At 45.7% G+C, this 12,143-nt stretch overlaps 1 protein-coding gene across 2 annotated transcripts in view; it reads left to right on the top strand.

The window, feature by feature from the left end:
• The first annotated feature begins 387 nt into the window (after positions 1–387).
• TMOD2 (tropomodulin 2) overlaps positions 388–12,143 on the top strand; it is a 54,616-nt gene continuing 42,860 nt past the window's right edge. For both annotated transcript variants that reach the window (XM_084894592.1, XM_084894591.1), the window contains exon 1: positions 388–505. The gene's annotated coding sequence lies outside the window, so the exon portion shown is untranslated. The remainder of the gene's footprint in view (positions 506–12,143) is intronic.

The following is a 12,143-nucleotide window of genomic DNA, read 5'->3' as shown; positions in this document are numbered from 1 at the left end:
TCCTCTTTCCCACGCCTGCGCCCCAGGCCCGTGGAGAGCCTGTAAAACCTGGGGCAGGCCTGGTCTGTATCTGAGCCTTCTCTGCATCTGAACTGGCTCACGCACCCACCAGCTCCCCACAAGCTTGAAGAGCCCTTGCCACCCTCCCTGTCTGTCTGCAGCCCTCGCTTCTCCAAGAGCCTACACAGCTTTCCCCCAAGGCTGAGCTATCCTCGCCTGCAGAGCGCTTATGGGGTTCGGACGCAGAATCCGGGAGGAGGGATGGAGAACCCCGGGCGGCTGGGACCAGGCAGGGGGTCTCGCCTCCGCGCGGCCCCGGCGAGACGCGCCGCTGGAACTACGCTTCCCAGCCTGCCCCGCTGCCGCGCGCCGGGCGCCGTGCCCGGCCGGGGCCGCCTGTTGATCGCGCGCTCGCCTGGCCGCGGCGCGCCCTGCGAGTGGCCCGCGCTCCGGGCGGACTGACTGACGGCTCGCACCGCCGGCTCCGGGATGGACGCACGAACCGGTGAGCGCGCAGGGGCTGGGTGGGGGCCAGCCGGGACCAGGCGCGGGGTGCAGCCCCGGTCCGCAGCGCAGGGGTAGCCGCGCCCTCCGGCAGCTGGAGGATGCTCGGCGGCGTCGGCGCTCTGCCCGCCGGCTGGGCGCGGGGAGCGGGGCCGCCTCGTGCCTCCCGGGCTGCGCGGGGCCGCGCTGAGCACTGAGCTGCCCCGGTGCGCGGGCGGGAGGCAGGTCCCACGCCCCGCACCGCCGCTCCGCAGCCTCTGCAGCCGCCGTGCCGCAGCAGCGAGGGCGCGGTCCCCTGCCCTCCCCGGGCTGCGGGCTGGGTTTTTCCACCCTGGGCTTTGTTTCCCACTTTCTCCTCTCCCGTGAGCGTTTGACGAGCTCCTGGAGCCCTGCGTACGCCTCTCCCCGCACCGCCTCTCCCTGCACCGTTACCTTGGGCGACGGGAAAGGGTGGACCCCCGCCAACGCCCTTTTCTAAGATCTCCGGAGCTGTCACCCACAGGCGGTCCGGCTTTCAGAGAGCGGCCTGACGCAGTCCTCGGGACCCTTTATTTTTCCTGGTTAAAGAAATGGTAGCCAGTCCCCTTAAATTTTCCGTTGATGTGCAGAAATTAAGATTGATTTTTTTATATGCTATAACAATAATAATATTGATAAAATTCTTCTATTGGGAATGGTTACCTTACGTATCCAGTGGTGATGCAGGCCAAATGCAAATTACCAGCAAAATGGTACGGCTTCACCCTGCCCTTTACACATCGGAATCACGAGGCCCTTGGGAAGGGAATGAAGAGAACATCGGAGCAGGTGTTTTTAAGATGGGTTCTTGTCCTGGCTCTGCCATGAAGAAGCTGAGGGACTCTGGGCAAGGCCCTTCCCCTCTCTGAGCCCCTCCCTCCAGGTAAAATGGGACCTCTGGGTAAATGAGTTCTAAACCTCTGTTCTCCCAGGACTGTCACATGGGGAACTGAAGAGAGGAGGGTGCTGTGTTCAGCACCATCACGGAAAGCCTGGTTGTGACAGAACAAGTGGCTTTCTCCTAGTGAGGAGCAAAGATTGTTCGTGCTTCGGCAATCTAATCTCTTAAAAAAGTGATTTCCTCTGTCTACGCTCTTTAACCCAATAGATATGCATAGCCACTGTGTTCGTTTTTGTAGATTACTGTAAATTTTGTAGGCAACGTGTTATGTTCGTTTTTTATTTGCTGAGGGTGAGGTGAGGGTGAGGCAGCCATGGCAGACGCGGTCAGTAAGGCTGTGGGGGAAAAGCCCAGCAAGAAGTAACTAGAGAGAATATACACCGAGGAAAGCGAGGGCGGGTGCTGGTGGATTGATGTGAATAACAAATACTACACCACAGAAGGCGTGAGAGAGCCAGAGAACCAGTGCAATGCCAGCCCTGCCGTGACTGATTCAGACAGGGGCTCATCCAAGGCACAAAACCTCGGAGCAAAAGGTTGTTGGAGAACAGGACTCGCACATTATTTCAAAGTGTCTCACCAGAGAGATGACCTAGGAAACCTGTGCCCTTCCAGTGGTGAGGTGAGGAGGTTATCACTTTAATCTAATGATCAGGCTTACCAGTACCTAGAATGGGTCTCTGGTCAGATGCAATAAGGCCATAACTTCACTATGGTGTGTTCTTGCCAAAAAGACTGGAGGAAGGGGGAGTGTGGCAGATTAAAATACTCAAGTGATGTGACAACCAGTTCGGGCATGTGAACTTGGGATCCTAGATCAGGGGGCAAAAAAAAATAGCTATAAAAGATGATTTGGCCCTAGCCAGTTTGGCTTAGTGGATAAGAGAGTCGGCCTGCAAACCAAAGGGTCCCAGGTTCGATTCCGGTCAAGGGCACATACCTCAATTGAAGGCTCCTCCCTCCCCAGCTTGGGCCATGGTCAGGGCGTGTGCAGGAGGCAACCAGTCAATGTGTTTCTCTCACATTGATGTTTCTCTCTCTCTCTCTCTCTCTCTCTCTCTCTCTCTCTCTCTCTCTCTCTCTCCCTCTCTCACATAAATAAATAAATAAATAAATAAATAAATAAATAAATAAATAAATAAGATTATTTGGTGACAATTGGGGAAAGTTGAATATGGACTGAATGTTAAATAATATTATGGGATTTCTTTTAATTTCCTCAGGTGGAGTAGTGGTGCTGTGGTTGCATAGGATACTGCCCTTATTCTTTTGAGATGTGGGTGCTAGAGGCAAAGTGTTATGACATCTGCAACTTTCAGCTGGTTCAGGAAAAAAGGTCTAAGAGTGGGGAGCAAGCTCAGAAATACAGCAAAGGGATGACATTTGGTGAACCAAAGACAGTGGTATACAGGTACTTACTGTGTTATCCTTTTGCCTTTTGGTAGATTGAAACTCTTGAAATAAAATAATTGGGGGATATTAATAAAATAAACAAGGAGAAAGCACTGTAGAGGGCTGTGTGGTTGGTGACAGACAGCTGCAGTGAAGCTGTGGGGAACTCATCGTAAATCTGTGGATTCAAGTTCCCAACATGGGAATCCTATTGCAGGTAGGAGTGGGGTCTGGGAAAGTTCCCTTTTTTGGTTTATTTTGGCTACTATCAATCATTGTCTTAGAACACCCCAAATCCTAACTCTGACCTCAAATATTAACAATTCCCAAACCTTAGAAATTCTAGACCTACCCAAGAACCATCTTGAAATACTGTCCCTTTCCTCTCTATGTTCAAGATCTCTGTAAACACAGAAGGACATCCATGTGGTGGCTCTTTTTATTTTGAGTTAGGGAGGTGTTAGAGGAAAAAATTCAACTTTTTGATAGAACAGAATTTGTAGGGTTTCCTTTCATTCCCTTTATTTGTAAATCACATACAACCATATGTTTCCTTATTGACTATAAGTGGTTCAAAAGATTCATAGAAGTCATGTGCAAAAGAGACTTCCTATTTCCAGACCAAGAAAACAGAAATAGCTTGTGTTTGTTTCACCTAAATGACATTTTAGGTGAAATGTCACCTAAAATGTCTCACCTAATGACATTTTTCTGTTGACTTTTAGAGAGAGAGGAAGAGAGAGGGAAAGACAAGAAACATCAATGTGAGAGAAACACATCAATTGATTATCTACTTTATGTGCCCGAACAGAATCTTTTGTAACAATAATGTTTTTCCTATCCCTGAAATATATATATTCCTGTTTTTACGTTTTGCCTTCCTGTTTTGACATCTCTTTCATAAGGTTTGCCAGTATCCGGATTTCCCTAGTGACAGCTAGGGAATGAGACAGAGTGGGAATGAGAAGATCACCTCTAGTAGTGTGGATAACAGGCGTTCATGAAACAGGGCAAAAGGCTAGCCGTGCCGAGCCTGGACCTAGGAGTAAAAGCAAATCTGAGGCACCAGTCCTAAGGAAGGAGACCTCTCATCAGAGTGGTTGGAGGGGCCCAGAGTCTAGTGAGCTGGGCTTTTCTGTTCTGCCAGTATTTGCAAGGAAGACCATCTCTGTTGTGTATAGCTGACAACCATTCTGACTGGGCAGTGCCCATTCCATACCAGTTGCTAAGTGTTTTTTTTTTTCATCACTTGGTAAGCCTTCGTGAGTCAAGGTCCACACTATACCTATAAGTTATAACAAAGCATTGGTCAACACCTGGGATACCGATGTCAGAGAAAGAGACTAGTTAGGTGGGTCAAAAACTACATAAGCAGGCAGAAGTGAGTCAAAAGACAAAAAGTAGAGAACCCCTAATGCCAGTCAGTCAGGAATTGAAAAGCTCATAACTTCCCAAAGGCAAGAGGAGAAAACATAGCTAGCACCAATAGGCAGTTAAAAACTAAGATGGCACAGATACCCAAGTGGCATGCACGGAGTTAGGAACAGGGACTCCCCAGCAGATGGACAATAAGGGCAGCAGCAGGGAGTAGAAGCTGACAAGAGAATTAGAAACCAGGTGGCAGTCTGGCAGACAGCAAGACTTTCATGCTAAAGAGCTTCTGCTACAGCCAAGAAGTTTCTTGGCTACTTCCTACCCAGGTGGAAACCTATCTCATATTTTCGAAAGCCTACACACGGTGGCTTGCTACACCTGGCAACACTGACTCAGAGCCCTTATAGGATGCTGCCTCGCTCTGTTCAACAGACTCTGTCAAGGATCACAGAGGGAACAAATACCTCAAATAGAAGATTACCCCCAGACCAAGGACAAATGAGAAATGGTTTTGGCTGAGGGTTTACATGTGGTAGACACTGAACCTAGTACACACACGATCACATTTAGCATCATCTCCACCTTCTGAGGTAGTACTGGCTTTTACTCATTTTATAAAGAGAGGAACAGAGACTCAGAGATTTGTCACCCATTTATGGATCTATAACCATTAAACCCAGGGCTGGTTGACTCCAGGGCTCATGCTTTTAGCCTTCCATCTTCTGAATCTAGAGGGGGGATGGTCACTGGCGGGCACATTGTTTTAAAAGGAGACTTTTAAAGCACAATTTGAGCTATCCCAGTGGTCAGCAAACTCATTTGTCAACCAGAGCCAAATATCAACAGTACAATGATTGAAATTTTTTTTGAGAGACGAAAATCGTACGTGCGCGCCCGCATGTGGTGTTTCGTAGAAGAGCCACAATCAAGGGCTCCGCAAGTGGCTCTCGAACCGCAGTTTGCTGACTGCTGAGCTATCCTAACTTTTGTGTTGTAAGATTGGCAAGTTAAGCCAAAACCGGTTTGGCTCAGTGGATGGAGCATCAGCCTGTGGACTGAAGGGTTCCAGGATCAATTCCGGTCAAGGGCATGTACCTTGGTTGCGGGCACATCCCCAGTAGGAGGCGTGCAGGAGGCAGATGATCGATGTTTCTCTCTCATCGATGTTTCTAACTCTCTATCTCTCTCCCTTCCTCTCTATAAAAAATCAATAAAATATATTTAATTAAAAAAATTGGCAAGTTAAGCACAAATAGTCTCGGATACAAACTCTTCATCCCTCTTTCAGCTTGTTCCCTCCAATTGCCTTGTCACAGTTTTTGGCCTGAAATTCCTCCTTATTCCAACCTATTCTCTGTCGTTTTTCTCTTGCAAGAATATTCTCTGTCGTTTTTCTCTTGCAAGAATATGGTAGAAGCCATTTGGTTATTTAAAATAAATAAATAAATAAATAAATAAAAATTGGGGGATATAAATAACATAGTAGGTAAATAAAGAGATGACTATGCCATCTTAAAAAAGCTAGATTCCAAAGCACAGGCTGTATTTTGTACACATCTTTGTATTTACCCACAGCTAGAAAGGAATTAAATATGTAGGATCAAATCAAATTTTATTGGAATTATGTAAATATGCTGATTTTATTCTAATTTGCTTTAGAAAATGTAGATTTGGCTCTTTTACAGATTGGCTCTTGTAAAAACTATTATGAAATCTTGAATATGCGTGATAAAGAATAACAATGTCAGCCCTGACTAGTTTGGCTCAGTGGATAGAGCGTCGGCCTGCAGACTGAGAGGTCTCAGGTTTGATTCTGGTCAAGGACATGTACCTTGGTTTCAGGCACATCCCCAGTAGGAGGTGTGCAGGAGGCAGCTGGTTGATGTTTTTCTCTCATCGATGTTTCTAACTCTCTATCACTCTCCCTTCCTTTCTGTAAAAAATCAATTAAAAATATATTAAAAAGAAAAGAATAACAACTTCTCCCTTATTAACGACCCTCACTTGAGATTAAATCATTACCAGTACAGTTGAAGTCCTAGTCCCCCTTCTCCAATCAAATCTCCGCTCCTCCAATGTGGTCCGTCCTTCCCATGAGCAGTCCTTCGTGTCTTCCCTAGGCAGGTATGTGCTCCGAAGCAACCCGTGGCGCTGTTTTGTCCATTTAAAAACCTTTTCACCAGGTTTTTATGAGTAGTTTTTGTTTGTTCTTTTGTAAAAATTACTCTCTGATTTGGATTGGTTTTAATAAACGGGGCTGCTTGTTTTGGCTTTGGTTAGTAGTCTTTGCATATAGGCAGGACACTTCATGTTGTATCTGATTTTCCTTTTTCATTGCACAGTTACACAAAGAAGGCAGTGGAAAGGAAGCCACACTCCTGGATTTCCTTCTCAGGGCTTGTACCTTTAGGTAATAGTAAGAGTTACATGAGAGCCCAAGTCATTCTTCCTTCCGCTCCAGTCCCTGCTCCTGTTTCCCATTTTCCGGCCGTGGCTCAGTAGGTGTGTGCCCACCTGGCTACTTGGCCTTGTTTCATTCCAGGGTGCACAGGAGTATCTTGTTGCGTGTTAAGCGCTTGCCATGGACAGACTCTCTTCTGGAGGTGAGGCCGTGGCAGTGCTTTGCAAACTTTCCGCTGCGGCATCACTAACAGGAGGAGAGGATAAACATGAACCCTTCTGGGCCTGGCTGGGGCTAGAGCTGGTCAGCCATGAGCCAGAAATCTGCAACTTGATTTTAAAGGCGTTCTTCTCCATAGTGTATCTGTATTTGTTATTAAAAAATAATAGCTAGCTTTCCCCAAAATCTTCAACTCAAAGTTGTACTCCAAGAGGATGTACCTTTTATTTTTTCTCCTCTGGCCTTGAGATCCCTTGGTACACTGACACAACAGATGCAGTTTTACCAGGTGCTGTTCCATAGTATTAACATATGATTGTAGCCCTGGCTGTGTGGTTCAGTTGGGTGTTGTCCCATGCACCAAAAGGTTGGTGGTTTGATTCCCAGTCAGGGCACATGCCTGGGTTGTGGGCTCGATCCATGTTGTGCTCTCCCATTGATGTTTCTTCTCTCTTTCTCTTCTTCCCTCTCTCTCTCTCTCTCTCTCTCCTTTCTTCTTTCTCTAAAAATCAATAAAAATATTTTTAAAAACCATGTTATTGTAACTACTTAATTAATTGTCTCTCTCACTGCTAAACCATAAGCTCATTTGGGGCATAGGCTATCATCTGTTTTATTTGTTCCTGTTGTCCCAGCAGTATCTGGAAAACATGACTTTCTTTTTCTTTTCTTTTTTTAATATGTTTTATTGATTTTTTTTATAGAGAGGAAGGGAGAGGGATAGAGACTTAGAAACATCGATGAGAGAGAAACATCCATCAGCTGCCTCCTTCACGCCTCCTACTGGGGATGTGCCCGCAACCAAGGTACATGCTCTTGACCAGAATCGAACCCGGGACCCTTCAGTCCAAAGCTCTATCCACTGAGCCAAACCGGTTTCGGCTGGAAAACATGACTTTCAATAGATATTTGTTGAATGAATATGCAAACCTGAGCTGGAGAAGGAATATAAAAAATTTTGATATTGTCCCTGTCCTCTGAGAGTTTGAGGTGTATTTGGAGAGAGAAACATAGATGTAACACACATGAAAAGATAATGGGAGAGCAAGGAATGAACAGCAAATTATTAACATAGGCGATTCGAGTTAAGGAAGCAGAGCAACTTCTATGGGCTTATGTGGCCTCAAAATTCCTTGACAGGGTGGAGGCATTGGATATAGGAATGAGCTCTGGATCAGTGGGTCCCTTCACCTCTCTCAGCTCATTTCCTTCAGCAGACATTCGTTGCACAATATTTGTTGGATGCCTACTTTTGTTCAAGGCCTGTGCTGAGAGCCAGGATTACAACAGTGACTGAAGTCCCCACCCTCACAAAGATAAGCCAGGAAGACAAAGATAAGATAAGCAATTACTATAAAGTCTAGGACAACTCAGACTGAGGGGTATGCCATGTTGTATCTGATTTTCCTTTTTGGAAGGAAATGGAGAGTAATTCGGGGGATGGAGAGTAACTCAGACCTTGCCTGGGGGTCCGAACAAGACCTCTCTGAGGAGTTGAAGCTTGCCTGAGACTAGAAGATGAGTAAGACAGCAGTGAGCCCACGAAGGAGGGGGTAGGAGTGCTCTGAGCAAACAACATAAGGCATGATCCAGGAGCTGGACGTGGTCCAGGAGGCTGGAGCCAGGAGGAGAATAGGGGGGCGGTGGGAGTGCCGTGCAAGATGAGGCTGGCGAGGATGACAGAGGCCAGACTGTGAATCTGAACTGTACCCTCCAGGCAACGGGGAAGCCTCTGGAGAATTTTAATAACTAGAGGAGGGTTGTTTAAAAAGATCTCTTTGGCTGAAACCGGTTTGGCTCAGTGGACAGAGGGTCTGCCTGCGGACTGAAAGGTCCCGGGTTCAATTCCAGTCAAGGGCATGTACCTTGGTTGCGGGCACAACCCCAGTAGGGGTGGTGCAAGAGGCAGCTGATTGATGATTCTCTCTCATCGATGTTTCTAACTCTCTGTCCCTCTCTCTTCCTCTCTGTAAAAATCAATAAAATATATTTAAAAGAAAAAAAAGATCTCTTTAGTCATTTGTATGTTGAATAGATCAAAGGGGTAAGAGGGATGGGCCAGTGAGGTAGAGTGAAGTAAGTGGGTTTTTAACAGATTTAGGTACAGAAAGGATTTGGTGATTGATGGGTGGAGAGGAAGACAAGGTATCAAGAATGGCCCCCTGGTTTTGGGACCAACATCCAGAAGTTAGAAATTCTAGAGAAGGAGAAGCTATTTGGAAGGAAAGATGATGGGAATACTTCTGACATCTGAGAAGCCTGAGGCAGCCAAGTAGAGATGTCAGTTCAGCAGTTGGAAATATATAAATCTTGCCCAGCTGGTGTGGCTCAGTGGATAAGCATCGACCCATGAACCAGGTCACATTTCTTTTCCCAGTCAGGGCACATGCCAGGTTGCAGGCTCGATCCAAGATCCACATATGAGGCTTGCAGGAGGCAGTCAATCAATGATTTTCTCTTATCACTGATGTTTCTATCTCTCTCCCTCTCCCTTCCTCTCTCTGAAATCAATAAAAACATATTTAAAAAAAAAAAAAGAAATATATAAATCTAGCCCTTAGGAACAAAGTCTAAAACAAAAATACAGATTTGAGGATCTTTGGGGTATGGGTAATAATTAAAACTCTGGAGGAGATGAGTTACCCCAGGAAAAATGTGTAGTGTGAGAAAACAAGTTTTAAGAGGACCTTGCAGCCTGCCAGTATTTAAGGTGGAAGAAGAGGAATTGGCAAAGAGACTGAATAGCCCGGCCAGGGTTACTCAGTGGTTGAGTGTCGACCTACGAACCAAGAGATGGCTGGTTCAGTTCCCACTCAGGGCACATGCCCATGTTGCAGGAGGCAGCCAATCAATGATTCTCTCTTATCATTGATGTTTTTGTCTCCCTCGCCCTTCCTCTGAAATCAATACTGTGTGTGTGTGTGTGTGTGTGTGTGTGTGTGTGTGTGTGTGTGTGATTGAGATGGAGTGATCAGAGAAGTAGGAGAAAACCATCGATGCTGCTGAGCTGGGTGGTCTTTCAGGCCTCATCAGCTCTGACAGTCTGTGGTCCCAGAGCTGGAATCTAAGCCAGAGCACAATTTGAGTGTGTACTCCGTGTTTTATTGGGACCTTGGCTGATCCAGTAATATTACTTGGAGTGTCCTCAGGATATTACTGGATCAGCCAAGGTCCCAATAAAACACGGAGTACACACTCAAATTGAATAATTAGAAGGAATTTTAATGAAGAGGGTATTTACGAAGATGTGGGGAGGGCCTAAGGAATCTAATTCGGCAGAGATCTGGTCCTAGCCACAGAGATCCCTCACCACCCAACGACTGTACAGAGAAGGCTGCCTGTAGGACATGTGGCCTGCGGACCCACCTTCCTCCCCTCTCCCCCTGCCCTCCAGTGCCCTGGTACTTGCCTCCTATGGGCCAAACAGAAGCCAGAGAGCAAGGAAGCCACTGATGCTGTGTAAATACATCATCTTCCTGGGGCACAGAGCAGGGTGGGGAGTGGATGTGGAGGGCAAACAAGACATCCGGAACAAGTACGTGGGAACATGGAAGTGTACGGATAAGAGCATGCATTTGCTTCTTTCTGAAGGCTCTGGGGGAGAATTCACTTACTTGTCTTTTCCAGTTTCTCTAGACCCCCTCTCCCCCCACCCCTCTGCCCCTTCCTCCACCTTCAAAACAATTGCATCTGCTTCTGTGGTCACAGCATGTTCTCTGATTCCTGTTTTCTTTTTTCTTCTTTTAATCTTTCTTGTGATTAGTTGTGCCCACCCAGATAATGCAGGATAACCTCCCCATTAAAAAAAAAAAATTGTATTTGCCCTAACTGGTTTGGCTCAGTGGACAGAGCGTCGGCCTTAGGACTGAAAGGTCCCAGGTTCAATTCTGGTCAAGGGCATGTACCTTGGTTGCAGGCACATCCCCAGTAGGGGGTGTGCAGGAGGCAGCTGATTGATATTTCTCTCTCATCGATGTTTCTAACTCTCTATCCCTCACCCTTCCTCTCTGTAAAAAAAAAAAAAATCAGTAAAATATATTTTTTAAAAATTTGTATTTCATCACACCAGTCTCTTTGCCATGTAAGTAACATTCCCAGGTTCTGGGGATTAGCATAGGGACATCTTTAGGGCGGCATTATTCTGCCTACAACAGAGAGCGAGTAAACCATTTTGACTGGATTGGAGGGCTCCCTAGGAAAGTAATGAAAACAGGACGGGCAGAACAAAGCCGATTTATGGGATCATACATGCTAACCTGTCTGAATGTTTTTCTTTGGAGAAGAGGGAGCCATTGGAAGTCCTTCACCAGGGTAGTGGCTTGTTGGCAGTGTTAAGAAAGATGATCTGACCGTGGTGCTCTGGGTGGCCTAGGGGAAAGAGCAGAAACCTTTCAGGATGCAATTAGAGTAGTCCAGGCCCAGCGGAACAAAAGTCTGAAACAAGAATGACAGGAAGGGATGGTGTGAACAGTGCAGTGCAGTAAGATTCTGTAAGAGGCCTAACCAACTGGACATGGAAGGAAGGGGAGGAATCTGAGCTTTGGCAGTGACGGGCTGGTAGATTATCGGTACGACCTAGAAAATCAGGAGAGCAAATCTGTTTCCAGGGAAAACGATGAATTGGGATATAGTCGTAGAGGCCTGGAATAGCAATACAAATAGAATCTTACCAATGATAAGATGCTGCCTATCGTAAACACATGAATATTTTATGTGCCACTGAGGAAAGATTAAAATATGGTGCAGGCCTTCTTAAATGTATAATTTTTACTTTATTGAAAGAGCTATTTTAGCCTTACACACAGATTTTTGAAGACTTTTAATTAACATACAATAAATTGCACATATTTAAAGTGTATACAGTTTAATATGTTTTGCAATATGCATGCATCTATGACACTATCAGCACAATCAAGGTAGTTCATAACCCCCAAATTGCCTTTTTTTTTTATAATATACTTTTAGTTTTTAGTTAGAGTTGAGGTTCAGTATAGTTTCAGGTGCACTACCCAGTGATTGGACATTTATCTAATTTACAAAGTGTTCATCCCGATAACTCTAGTACCTTTTAACACCATACATAGTTATTATAATATTGCTAGCTATATTTCCTATGCTGTACTTTACATCCCCATGACTATTTTGCACCTACTAATTTGTACTTCTTTTTAAAAAAAAATCTTATTGTTGAAAGTATTACATGTATTCCCTTTATTCCCACTAGCCCGCCCCTCCTTCCAGCTCAGGCCTTCACCTCTTGATTATCTTGTCCACTGGTTATGCTTACTAGTATATGCATGCAAGTTCTTTGGCTTATCTCTTAAATCCCCAAAC

Source organism: Pipistrellus hanaki, assembly GCF_964339955.1.
Source record: "Pipistrellus hanaki genome assembly, chromosome: 1".
In the NCBI taxonomy this organism is placed as follows: Eukaryota; Metazoa; Chordata; class Mammalia; order Chiroptera; family Vespertilionidae; genus Pipistrellus; species Pipistrellus hanaki.
The sequence above is the reverse complement of the archived record's forward strand: the minus strand, read 5'-3'. Positions and strand labels throughout refer to the sequence as shown.